Source organism: Triticum aestivum, chromosome 4D (assembly GCF_018294505.1).
Source record: "Triticum aestivum cultivar Chinese Spring chromosome 4D, IWGSC CS RefSeq v2.1, whole genome shotgun sequence".
NCBI classification, from domain to species: Eukaryota; Viridiplantae; Streptophyta; class Magnoliopsida; order Poales; family Poaceae; genus Triticum; species Triticum aestivum.
This window is the reverse complement of record NC_057805.1, coordinates 363,783,830-363,797,753: the sequence shown is the minus strand read 5'-3', so window position 1 is coordinate 363,797,753 and position 13,924 is coordinate 363,783,830.

Below are 13,924 nucleotides of genomic sequence, written 5' to 3'. Positions count from 1 at the left end.
GGATGCTGCGGCAGTGGTATCGCCGCATCGCTTGCTGGTACCTTGCCGCCCTCAGTGCGGCTTCGCGACATCGTTCCTCCCCCAGCACGAGGTCCATCCCCCGCGTGGCGTCCTGCTGCGTTTCATCGAACGCCAAGACCCGTGCGGAGCGATGCTTGACCTCGTGAGGGAGGACTGCTTCAGCTCCGTAGACAAGGAAGAATGGTGTCTCACCCGTTGGCTTGGTGGCGGTGGTGCGGATGGACCACAACACGGACTGGAGCTCGTCGTACCAGCCCCTGCCACAGGCCTCGAGCTTCTTCTTGAAGGTCGTGGTCTTGAGGCCCCTCAGGACCTCCGCGTCGGCGCATTCGGCCTGACCATTGCTCCTGGGGTGCACCACCGAAGTGTAGCAGATCTGCGTTCCAAGGTTAGCACAGTAGGTTTTGAAGAGGTTACTAGTAAACTGCGATCCGTTATATGTGATGATGCGGTTGGGGACCTCGAAGCGGATCATGAGGCCCTTGATGAACTTGATAGCAGAGCCGGCTAGGATGGTGCGGACGGCTTCCACTTCCGCCCACTTGGTGAACTTGTCGATGGCGATGTAGAGGTAACGTTAGCCCCCAGGCGCTCGAGGGAATGGGCCCAGGATGTCCAGCCCCCAGACCGCGAATGGCCATGTGAGCGGAATGGTTTGGAGGCCCTGAGCTGGATGATGAATTTGCTTGGCGTGGCACAGGCAGGCTTCGCGGGACTTCACCAGCTCAGCTGCGTGATTGAGTGCACTGGGCCAGTAGAACCCACTGCGGAATACTTTGCCGACGAGGGTCCGTGACGACGAGTGGTGCCCGCAGTCACCACCTTGTATGTCAGTTAGCAGCTCCTTCCCCTGGTCCCTGGAGATGCAGTGCAAGGAAACATCGTTTGGCCGCTTCCTGTACAACTCGCCATCCCGGATACAGTACGCCGTGGCTTGCCGAACCACACGCTCTGCATCCTCTTCCTTCTCTGGCAGCACCCCTTGCATCAGATAGTCCTTGAATTCCTTGGTCCAGCATCCCTCCTAAGGTTCAAGCGCCAAGAGAAAGTGAGCTCCTGAGGTCGGGCCACAGGCTGGGGCTCCTGAGACCGGAGGCTGTGGAAGCTCCTCCCGAGGCTGAGCTGTGCTTGAAAGTGGTGGTGTCGCTAATGGCTTGAAGAGTCGTTCCTCAAAGACACCGGGCTCTTGTGGCTGTCGCTTGGATGCTCTCCTGGCGATGTTGTCGGCTTCCTTGTTGGTGCCCCGAGGCACGTGCTGTAGCTCCAAGCCCGAGAACTGCTTCTCCATCTTGCGCACCTCTGCTAGGTATGCCTCCATATGCTCGTCCTTTGGCTCATATACTTTGTTGGAGAAGTTGACGAGGAGCTGTGAGTCGCCTCTAACGGTAAGGCGCTTCACCCCCAGAGCTGCCGCGGCCTTCAGGCCAGCTATGAGGCCTTCGTATTCCGCGATGTTGTTGGAGACCTTCTCGCCATGCTGAAAGCAGAGTTGCACGGCGTAATAGAGCTTATCCTGAGTGGGCGAGATTAGTACTGCTTCAGCCCCTGCGCCTTGGTGCGCGAAGGCGCCATCGAAGTACATGACCCACCCATCCGGTGCCTCGCTTCCTGGCGAGGTGGATCGGTCTTCCCCTTCTTCAAGTGTCGGGGCATCCGTCCATTCTGCCACAAAATCAGCGAGCGCGGGCCCCTTGACGACCCTGGTAGTGTTGAACTCTAACTGGAATGCTTGCAACTCGATGTTCCACTCGGCGACCCTTCCAGCTGAGTTGGGGCTCCTGAGCACCCTCTCCAATGGGTAGGCCGAGACGACCTTGATGGGGTGGCCCTGGAAGTAGTGCCGCAGCTTGCGTGAGGCCACCAAGAGCGTGAGCAGGAGCTTCTGAGGCATGGGGTACCGTGCCCTTGCGTCCCGCAACACCGTGCTGACAAAGTACACCGGGTGCTCGACAAGGGCTGGCGCGTTGGCGAGGCTCGGGTCTTGCGGAGATTGGGACGTCTCCTGAGGTGGAGGGGCTCCTGAGGCCTGACTGCTTTCGAGAATTTCGGCGATGTTGTCTGGCCGAGCTTGGTCTTCTGGTGCTGAGGTTTTGCGGCGCCTTCCTGACCCTGCACTACTTCAGCTACAGCTTGGCGCGGCGCGCCCTTGGCCTGGTGCTCCTCCCAAACCGCCACCAGCGTTGCGCTAGTGGAGTACGGGGTGGCGGCAAGGTAGAGCACTAAGGGCTCGAGAGGTCGTGGTGCCACCATCACCGGAAGGCTGGTCAGGTATTTCTTGAGGTCTTGGAAGGCTCGGTCGGCCTCTGGTGTCCACTCGAACAGGCCCTTCTTCTTCATGAGCTTGAAGAAGGGTAAGGCAAGCTCTACCAGCTTGGAGATGAAACGCCCCAACGCGGTCACTCGTCCCGCTAGCTTCTGCATCTCTCTGAGGGTCTGCGGCGGGCTCATGTCCTCGATGGCCTTGATCTTCTCCGGGTTCGCCTCGATCCCTCTGTGGGATACGACGAATCCCAGCAGCTTGCCGGAAGGGACACTGAACACACACTTCTCCGGGTTAAGCCGCAAGTTCACCTGGCGCAGGCTCTCGAAGGTCTCCTCCAAGTCTTGAATCAAGGTTCTCACCTCCCGAGACTTCACCACTATGTCATCGACATAGGCCTCTGTATTTCTCCTGAGCTGCCGCCCCAAGGCGATGTGCATCAGCCGCTGAAAGGTCGCGCCCGTGTTGTGCAGCCCGAAGGGCATGCAGGTGTAGCAGTACACCCACACCGGGTCAGGAAGGCTGTCTTCTCTACGTCTTCCACCGCCATCTTGATCTGGTGATACCCTGAGAATGCGTCTAGGAAGCTCAGCAGGTCGCACTCGGCAGTGGAGTCGACGATCTGATCGATGCGGGGGAGCGGGAACGGATCTTGGGGGCAGGCCTTATTAAGGTTGGTGAAATCGACGCACATCCATTCCTTCCCGCGTTTCTTCGGCACTACGACAGGGTTTGCCGGCCATGTGGGATACCGAACCTCGCGAATAGCACCCGCCGCCTCCAGCTTGCGGGTCTCTTGGACGATGAAGGCTTGCTTCTCCGTGGATTGTCGCCTCGCTCGTTGCTTGACAGGGCGCATGTTGGGGCACACCCTTAAGTGATGCTGAATCACCTCTCTTGGAACCCCCACTAGCTGATTGGGCTCCCATGCGAATATGTCCTTGTTTGCGCGCAAGAACCTCACCAGCGCCTCTTCTTGGATGGAATCGAGGCCGGCACCTATGGTAAAGCTGGCTCCTGCGGGTCCGTCCTCATTGACTGGCACCTACTTGGTTTCCGCCTTGTCTTGGGTGAACAGTTGCTTCTTCTTGGTAGGCGCGGCCTCCTTGGCTTCGGGGTACCGGCGCCGGCGGGCTGCGCCGCCGCTGCGGTCTTCAAGGCAAGCTTGAGTGCCGTTACGGCCTCCTTGGTGTCCCCCTTGATGGTGAGGATTCCCTTGCTCCCAGGCATCTTCATGAGGTTGTAGGCCGGGTGAGTCGCCGCCATGAACTGGGCGAGAGCTGGGTACCCGAGGATGGCGTTGTACAGGAGGCCGATGCGGGCGATGTCGAAGTCGACCAACTCGGTGCGGTAGTTGTCGCGCATGCCGAAGGTGACTGGGAAATGGATCTGTCCCAGAGAGTGGGCGGCGCCGCCACCAACTCCTGAGAAGGGCTTGCTGAGACTGAGCCGCTCGAGCGGCACGTGAAGAAGGCTGAAGGCCTCCACGGAGAGCAAGTTGAGGTCGGCGCCGCCGTCGATGAGGGTCTTGGTAACAGCCACGTTGCAGATGGTGGGCGTGCAAAGCATTGGGAGCATGCCCGAGCCGACGGTGGAGTCGGGATGGTCTTCTGAGCTGAAGGTGAGGTCGGCCTCTACCACAGCCCAACCTGGTGGAGCCCCCGGGCGCTTGGAAGCGGCCCCAATCTGATGAAGGAACGACTTGATGTGGCAATCTGAAGGCGGTGCTTGAGAGCCGCCCAGCAGGGCTCCGACTGCGTGGTGCGCCGGCACCGCGTAGCGAGCAGTGAAGAGGTCACGGAGTTCCCCCCAGGACGCCACCGTGGATTCAGGGAGGTTGAGCAGCAAGGCACGTGGCTCGCCGGCGAGGGCCATGGGGAACCAGTTGGCCATGACCTTGTCGTCGCCCCGGCCTCGAGGACGGCCTCCTCATATGCTAGTAGGAACGGCGGCAGGTCCGCCGCGCCGTCGTAGCGCAGCTGCATCTCTGGCCTGAACTTGGGCGGCCATCGCACCCGTCGCAGGGCGAGGGCCAGGGCTCGGAGCCCCCTGGCCCCGTCGTCAACACCGGCCGCAAGAGCGGATGGCGGGGCACCCACCATGGGGGCGAAGTGCTGCGACACGGGGCGTAGGCCGGCGGAGAGAAGCTACGACGCACCCCTACCTAGCGCGCCAAATGTCGGATATGGGGTTCCGGCAAAACCCTTAAGGTTCGAACTCTAGGGTGCGCGCAAAGTTCTTTCCCTCCTACCGATCTACGCCCTAGCTCGCTAAGATCTCGCGGATGAACTCAACGAACTCACAACACGGAAAGGCACGTGATTTATACTGGTTCGGGCCACCGTTGTGGTGTAATACCCTACTCCAGTGTGTGGTGGTGGATTGCCTCTTGGGCTGATGAAGAACAGTACAAGGGGAAGAACAGCCTCCTGAGGTTGAGGTATTCTTGTGCTCTGTGGACTTGTGGATGAGAGCTCGATCCGTCCCCCTCTGTGGTGGCTAGCTCTACTTATATAGGTCCTGGTCCTCTCCCCAAATATTGAGCGGGAAGGGAGCCAACAACGGTGGGGCGAATTTGAAAGGGGGCAGCTAGTACAAGCTATCCTGACAAAAGCGGTGTTCACCTGCAAAAGGCTCTGGTGGTGACGCCGTCTTGGGCTCCACGGTGACCTCCGTCTTGCCGTCCTCCTGGTCTTGGTCTTGTTGCACCGATATGGAAACCTTTACCTGATGCCTCGGTACTCCGCGCCTGCGCCTGCCTCCTTAGCACCAAAGAGGAAAGAAGGACGCTGCGCGCGCTGGCGCCCACCTGGCACCCGCCTGGTGCCGATCGTCATGGCTCACATCACGTGAACCTCATGAGGTTTGCTCCACCTTGATATCTCCGCTCCTCGCATGGCAGCCTGGTGAGGCCACCCCCGAGGAGGTCTTGCGCCGTCCGCCTCGCGAGGGTCTTGAATGCTTTGTCGATGAAGGTGGGCCGTACAGGCCCGCTAGCATGGCCACGCCGTGGGCCGCAGGCAGACAAGTCTGGGGACCCCCGTTCCCAGAACGCCGACAGTTACACGTTATGTCACAATACTTATGCCTTTTCTCTCTTATTTTACAAGGTTTACATGAAGAGGGAGAATGCCAGCAGCTGGAATTCTAGGCTGGAAAAGGAGCAAATATTAGAGACCTATTCTACACAGCCCCAAAATTCCTGAAACTTCACGGAAGTTATTTTTTGAATTAATAAAAAATACTGTGCGAAGAAAGTACCAGAGAGGCGCCACCCACCATCCATGAGGGTGGGGGGCGCGCCCTACCATCCTGGGCGTGCCCCCTGCATCGTGGGCCCCCTGGCAGGCCTCAAGTGCCCATCTTCTGCTATATGAAGTCTTTTACCCTGGAAAAAATCATAAGCAAGCTTTCGGGAAGAAATTCCGCCGCCACGAGGTGGAACCTTGGTGGAACCAATCTAGGGCTCCGGCAGAGCTGTTCTGCCGGGGAAACTTCCCTCCGGCAGGGGGAAATCATCGCCATCGTCATCACCAACGATCCTCTCATCGGGAGGGGGTCAATCTCCATCAACATCTTCACCAGCACCATCTCCTCTAAAACCCTAGTTCATCTCTTGTATCCAATCTTTGTCCCAAAGCCTCAGATTGGTACCTGTGGGTTGCTAGTAGTGTTGATTACTCCTTGTAGTTGATGCTAGTTGGTTTATTTGGTGGAAGATCATATGTTCAGATCCTTAATGCATATTAATACCCCTATGATTATGAACATGAATATGATTTGTGAGTAGTTACGTTTGTTCCTGAGGACATGGGAGAAGTCTTGCTATAAGTAGTCATGTGAATTTGGTATTCGTTCGATATTTTGATGAGATGTATGTTGTCTCTCCTCTAGTGGTGTTATGTGAACGTCGACTACATGACACTTCACCATTATTTGGGCCTAGAGGAAGGCATTGGGAAGTAATAAGTAGATGATGGGTTGCTAGAGTGACAGAAGCTTAAACCCTAGTTTATGCGTTGCTTCGTAAGGGGCTGATTTGGATCCATATGTTTCATGCTATGGTTAGGTTTACCTTAATACTTCTTTTGTAGTTGCAGATGCTTGCAATAGGGGTTAATCATAAGTGGGATTCTTGTCCAAGAAAGGGCAGCACCCAAGCACCGGTCCACCCACATACCAAATTATCAAAGTAACGAACGCGAATCATATGAGCGTGATGAAAACTAGCTTGATGATAATTCCCATGTGTCCCCGGGAGCGCTTTTCTCTATATAAGAGTTTGTCCAGGCTTGTCCTTTGCTACAAAAAGGATTGGGCCATCTTGCTACACCTTATTTACTTTTATTACTTGTTACCCGTTACAAATTACCTTATCACAAAACTATCTGTTACCGATAATTTCAGTGCCTCCAGAGAATACCTTATTGAAAACCGCTTATCATTTCCTTCTGCTCCTCGTTGGGTTAGACACTCTTACTTATTGAAAGGACTACGATAGATCCCCTATACTTGTGGGTCATCAACGAGCCTTACCCTTCTCCGCGGCCAAGAACCTCTTCGTTGGCGCCGTGGGTGTCGCTGCGGGATGGTGGAGCGAGGAAGAGGAAGAAGAAGCAAGAGGAACGAAGGAAGGGATGGGCGACTGGGGCTCCGCCCCTCCCCATTTCTAGCAGGAGGAGGCCAACCGGCGACCCCCACGATCGCAGGTAATGATGGTTTTTTCTGCATGCACGAGGGACTCGTCAAGTCGGGCAGTTGCCGAGGTAGCGTGGGGAAGCGGAGACACCCACATCCCATCGATCGCCACGCGTCAATCAAGGCCGCAGGCTGTTGGGGCCCGCGGCGCTTGATAACCCACAAGTATAGGGGATCGCAACAGTTTTCGAGGGTAGAGTATTCAACCCAAATTTATTGATTCGACACAAGGGGAGCCAAAGAATATTCTCAAGTATTAGCAGTTGAGTTGTCAATTCAACCACACCTGGATAACTTAATATCTGCAGCAAAGTATTTAGTAGCAAAGTAGTATGATAGTAATGGTGACGGTAACAAAGGTAATAGTAGCAAAACTAATATTTTTGGGTTTTGTAGTGATTGTAACAATAGCAACAGAAAAGTAAATAAGCGAAGAACAATATGTGAAAAGCTCGTAGGCATTGGATCGGTGATGGAGAATTATGCCGGATGCGGTTCATCATGTAACAGTCATAACATAGGGTGACACAGAACTAGCTCCAATTCATCAATGTAATGTAGGCATGTATTCCGAATATAGTCATACGTGCTTATGGAAAAGAACTTGCATGACATCTTTTGTCCTACTCTCCCATGGCAGCGGGGTCCTAATGGAAACTAAGGGATATTAAGGCCTCCTTTTAATAGAGTACCGGAACAAAGCATTAACACATAGTGAATACATGAACTCCTCAAACTATGGTCATCACCGGGAGTGGTCCCGATTATTGTCACTTCGGGGTTGCCGGATCATAACACATAGTAGGTGACTATAGACTTGCAAGATAGGATCAAGAACCCACATATATTCATGAAAACATAATAGGTTCAGATCTGAAATCATGGCACTCGGGCCCTAGTGACAAGCATTAAGCATAGCAAAGTCATAGCAACATCAATCTCAGAACATAGTGGATACTAGGGACCAAACCCTAACAAAACTAACTCGATTACATGATAGATCTCATCCAACCCATCACCGTCCAGCAAGCCTATGATGGAATTACTCATGCACGGTGGTGAGCATCATGAAATTGGTGATGGAGGATGGTTGATGATGACGACGGCGACGGATTCCCCTCTCCTGAGCCCCGAACGGACTCCAGATCAGCCCTCCCGAGAGGTTTTAGGGCTTGGCGGCGGCTCTGTGTCGTAAAACGCGATGAATCCTTCTCTCTGATTTTTCTCTCCCCGAAAGTGAATATATGGAGTTGGAGTTGAGGTCGGTGGAGCGTCAGGGGGCCCACGAGGTAGGGGGCGCGCCCCCCACCCTCGTGGACAGGGTGTGGCCCCCCTGACGTGGATTTTTCTTACAGTATTTTTCTTATTTTCCAAATAGATGTTCCGTGGAGTTTCAGGTCATTCCGAGAACTTTTGTTTCTGTACATAAATAACACCATGGAAAGTCTGCTGAAAACAGCGTCAGTCCGGGTTAGTTCCGTTCAAATCATGCAAGTTAGAGTCCAAAACAAGGGCAAAAGTGTTTGGAAAAGTAGATACGACGGAGACGTATCAACTCCCCCAAGCTTAAACCTTTGCTTGTCCTCAAGCAATTCAGTTGATAAACTGGAAGTGATAAAGAATAACTTTTACAAACTCTGTTTGCTCTTGTTGTTGTAAATATGTAAAGCCAGCATTCAAGTTTTCAGCAAAGATTATGACTAACCACATTCACAATAACTCTTAGGTCTCATGTTTACTCATATCAATGGCATAATCAACTAGCGAGCCATAATAATAAATCTTGGATGACAACACTTTCTCAAAACAATCATGATATGATATAACAGGATGGTATCTCGCTAGCCCTTTCTGAGACCGCAAAACATAAATGCAGAGCACCTTTAAAGATCAAGGACTGACTAGACATTGTAATTCATGGTAAAAGAGATCCAGTCATTGTCATACCCAATATAAATTAATAGTAATGGATGCAAATGACAGCAGTGCTCTCCAGCTGGTGCTTTTTAATAAGAGGGTGGTGACTCAACATGAAAGTAAATAGATAGGCCCTTCACAGAGGGAAGCAAGGATTTGTAGAGGTGCTAGAGCTCGATTTTAAAGCAGAGATAAATAATATTTTGAGCGGCATACTTTTATTGCCAACATAACAACCAAGAGATGTCGATATCTTCCATGCTACACACATTATAGGCGGTTCCCAAACAGAATGGTAAAGTTTATACTCCCCCTCCACCAACAAGCATCAATCCATGGCTTGCTCGAAACAACGAGTGCCTCCAACTAGCAACAGTCCCAGGGGGAGTTTTGTTTGCAATTATTTTGATTTAGTTTGCATAAAGCATGGGACTGGGCATCCCGGTGACCAGCCATTTTCTTGTGAGTGAGGAGCGGAGTCCACTCCTCTTGAGAATAACCCGCCTAGCATGGAAGATACAGACAGCCCTAGTTGATACATGAGCTATTCGAGCATACAAAACAGAATTTCATTTGAAGGTTTAGAGTTTGGCACATACAAATTTACTTGGAACGGCAGGTAGATACCGCATATAGGAAGGTATAGTGGACTCATATGGAATAACTTTGGGGTTTAAGGGATTGGATGCACAAGCAGTATTCCCGCTTAGTACAAGTGAAGGCTAGCAAAAGACTGGGAAGCGACCAACTAGAGAGCGACAACAGTCATGAACATGCATTAAAATTAATAAACATTGAGTAGAGCATGAGTAGGATATAATCCACCATGAACATAAATATCGTGAAGGCTATGTTGATTTGTTTCAACTACATGCGTGAACATGTGCCAAGTCAAGACACTTAAATCATTCAAAGGAGGATACCACCCCACTATACCACATCACAACCATTTTAATAGCATGTTGGCACGCAAGGTAAACCATTATAACTCATAGCTAATCAAGCATGGCATAAGCAACTATGATCTCTAATTGTCATTGCAAACATGTTTATTCATAATAGGCTGAATCAGGAACTATGAACTCATCATATTTACAAAAACAAGAGAGGTCGAGTTCATACCAGCTTCTCTCATCTCAGTCAGTCCATCATATATCGTCATAATTGCCTTTCACTTGCACGACCGAACGATGTGAAAATAATAAGAGTGCACGTGCATTGGACTAAGCTGGAATCTGCGAGCATTCAATAAACAGGAGAAGACAAGGCAATATGGGCTCTTGGTTAAATCAACAATAATGCATATAAGAGCCACTTCAACAATTTAATTATGGTCTTCTCCTATCGACCCCCAAAAAAAAGAAAAAGAAATAAAACTATTTACACGGGAAAGCTCCCAACAAGCAAAAAGAAGAACGGGAAATATTTTTGGGTTTTCTTTTTAATTATTACTACTACAGCAAGAAAAGTAAACTAACTAAAAGCTACACTAATTTTTTTGTTTTTTCTTAAGGTTTAACAAACACACAAGAAGAAAGCAAGAAAAAGAAAATAAACTAGCATGGATATTACAATGAAAAAGTATGAGCACCGACATCTAGCAATGAGTGTGTGAACATAAATGTAATGTCGGTCGGAAATACGTACTCCCCCAAGCTTAGGCTTTTGGCCTAAGTTGATTTATTGCCATGGATGGCCTGGCGGATATCCATAGTTGTAGCCGGGGTCGTACTGAGATGAAGAAGACTCTGACTGCCACTGGTTGGCAATCATATCCGGATCCCACTGGTAGTTAGACTGTCGTGGAGGTGCAAATTGTGGTTCCGGCTCCGTGGCTGGTGTAGGGTACCGGTAGGCGTGAATGGCCGCCAACGGAACGAGATACGGACCTTCAGATAAATTAAACAAGGAGGGAGCAGGCAAGGTAATAGTCTCAGGGTGATGTTTATCAAAGAACAATTTGTATTTAAGCGCTCCTTCCCTATTCTTAACAATAAAGTCATGCGCTACCATACTCTTATAATCTAAATAAGCATTGGGCAGCAATTTTTCTTCTTTTTCATAGTGCCTAATAGGTATGTTATAATGTGCAGCAAGGCGTGAAGCATAAATACCTCCAAAGATGGGGCCCTTTGTACGGTTCAAACTTAACCGTTTAGCAACAATACCGCCCATACTAACAGTGTTATCGCAGAATAAACCATGGAACAAAATAATAATATCAGGAACACTAAGGTTTCCACAGTTTCCACGACCAATCAAGCAACGACTAGCAAATATGGCAAAGTAGCGTAAAACAGGAAAATGTATGCTAGTGATTCTTGCATCGGAAACCTTCCTGGTTTCCCCCACAGTAATAGTATCAATAAACCCGTCCACATCTTTACAATGTGGTTCCTCTAAACTACCCTCAAAAGGTATTTTGCAAACCTTGCAAAATTTATCTAGTGGCATCTTCTTAACAACATCATATAAATGAAACTCTACTGAAGGAGGTGATTCCTTAGGATAATTGTAGAAGTTTTGCACAAAAGTATTGGTGAAAGAGATACTGATTGCGTTGGTCGCGGAGGAAGTCGGTGAGGCCTGCATTCTCAGCCAATTCATTAAAATCATCATAAATCCCGGCTTCTCTCAAGAAATCATTGGAAGGCCATTCACACAGCCGGACCTCCGCGGTGCGAGGCAAATTATATTTGGGCATCTATGCTTCTTCACTTTGCTTTTCCTTCGAGCTTCGGCTCGATGAGCCCCTCAAAAATCTCTTCATTATTTTCTGAAAAATTCTGAAATTTTTAGTAACTTCAAAATAAAAGTGAACCAAGCTCAACAAAATTGATAGCAACTACTCCTACAAGTGCCTAGAGCCTATATCAAGCATTAGAACTACTTGGAACCATATAAATTTGACATGCAAGCTCAAGAACATGGTCACCTAGGCCGCACAAATTTGCAATGAATAAAGCACTAGAGCAAAAACTAATTGGACCAATGGAGGAGTCACATACCAAGGAACAATCTCCCCAAGCAGTTTTGTGAGAGATGCTTTGAGCAAGGAGATCGAAAATCGCAGCAAAATGAGCTAGAACTCGTGCTTGAGCTGGATGGTGATTTTTTTGGGAGGAAGAAGAAGTGTGTGGGTGCAGGAATAAGTGGAGGGGAGCCACCATGGGCCCACGAGGCAGGGGGCGCGCCCAGGGGGGTAGGGCGCGCCCTCTGGGCGCGCCCTCCACCCTCGTGGCCAGGTGCTTGCCCCTCCTGCTGTGTTTTCAGAGCCAGATATTCTCAAATATTCCAGAAAAAATCATATTCCATTTTTAGGGCATTTGGAGAACTTTTATTTTTGGGGTATTTTTATATTGCACGGATAAGTCAGAAAACTGACAGGAAAAATACTATTTTTACTTTATTTCAACTAAATAATAGAAAGTAAAAGGAGGGTATAGAAGGTTGTGCCTTCTAGTTTCATCCATCTACTGCTCATCAAAAGGAATCCACTAACAAGGTTGATCAAGTCTTGTTAACAAACTCATTCCGAATAACATGGAACCGGAGAAATTTTGAATAACACTATGTTACCTCAACAGGGATATGCACATCCCCAATAATAAGAATATCATATTTCTTCTTGACAGTAGGAAGAGGAAATTCAAAACCTCCAAAAATAATCGATGGAATTTTTCCAATAGAATTGATACTGTGGACTTGAGGTTGTTTCCTCGGAAAGTGTACCGTATGCTCATTACCATTAACATGAAAAGTGACATTGCCTTTGTTGCAATCAATAACAGCCCCTGCAGTATTCAAAAAGGTCTTCCAAGAATAATAGACATACTATCGTCCTCAGGAATATCAAGAATAACAAAGTCCGTTAAAATAGTAACGTTTGCAACCACAACAGGCACATCCTCACAAATACCGACAGGTATAGCAGTTGATTTATCAGCCATTTGCAAAGATATTTCAGTAGGTGTCAACTTATTCAAATCAAGTCTACGATATAAAGAGAGAGGCATAACACTAACACCGGCTCCAAGATCACATAAAGCAGTTTTAACATAGTTTCTTTTAATGGAGCATGGTATAGTGGGTACTCCTGGATCTCCTAGTTTCTTAGGTATTCCACCCTTAAAAGTATAATTAGCAAGCATGGTGGAAATTTCAGCTTCCGGTATCTTTCTTTTATTAGTAACAATATCTTTCATATACTTAGCATAAGGATTCATTTTGAGCATACCAGTTAATCGCATACGCAAAAAGATAGGTCTAATCATTTCAGCAAAGTGCTCAAAATCCTCATCATCCTTTTTATTGGATGGTTTGGGAGGAAAAGGCATGGGTTTCTGAACCCATGGTTCTCTTTCCTTACCATGCTTCCTAGCAACAAAGTCTCTCTTATCATAACGTTGATTCATTGATTGTGGGTTATCAAGATCAACAGCAGGTTCAATTTCTACATCATTATCATTACTAGGTTGAGCATCATCATGAACATCTTCATTAATATTATCACTAGAGTCATGTTCATTACCAGATTGTGTTTCAGCATCAGAAATAGAGATATCATTTGGATTCGCAGGTGGTTCAGCAATAGGTTCACTAGAAGCATGCAAAGTCCTATCATTTTTCTTTTTCTTCTTTTTAGAAGGACCAGGTGCATCTATATTAGTTCTCTGAGAATCTTGCTCAATTCTCTTAGGGTGGCCTTCAGGATACAAAGGTTCCTGAGTCATTTTACCAGTTATAGTAGCCACTCTAACAACATAATCATTATTCTTACTATTCAATTCATTGAGCAAATCATTTTGAGCCTGAAGTACTTGTTCTACTTGAGTGGTAACCATAGAAGCATGTTTAGTAATGAGTTTAAGTTCACCTTTAACTCTAGACATATAATCACCCAAGTGTTCAAGCGTATCGGAATTGTATTTCAATTGTCTACCAAAATAAGCATTGAAGTTTTCTTGTTTGACAATAAAATTATCAAACTCTTCTAAGCATTGTCTAGCAGACTTATAGTGAGGAATA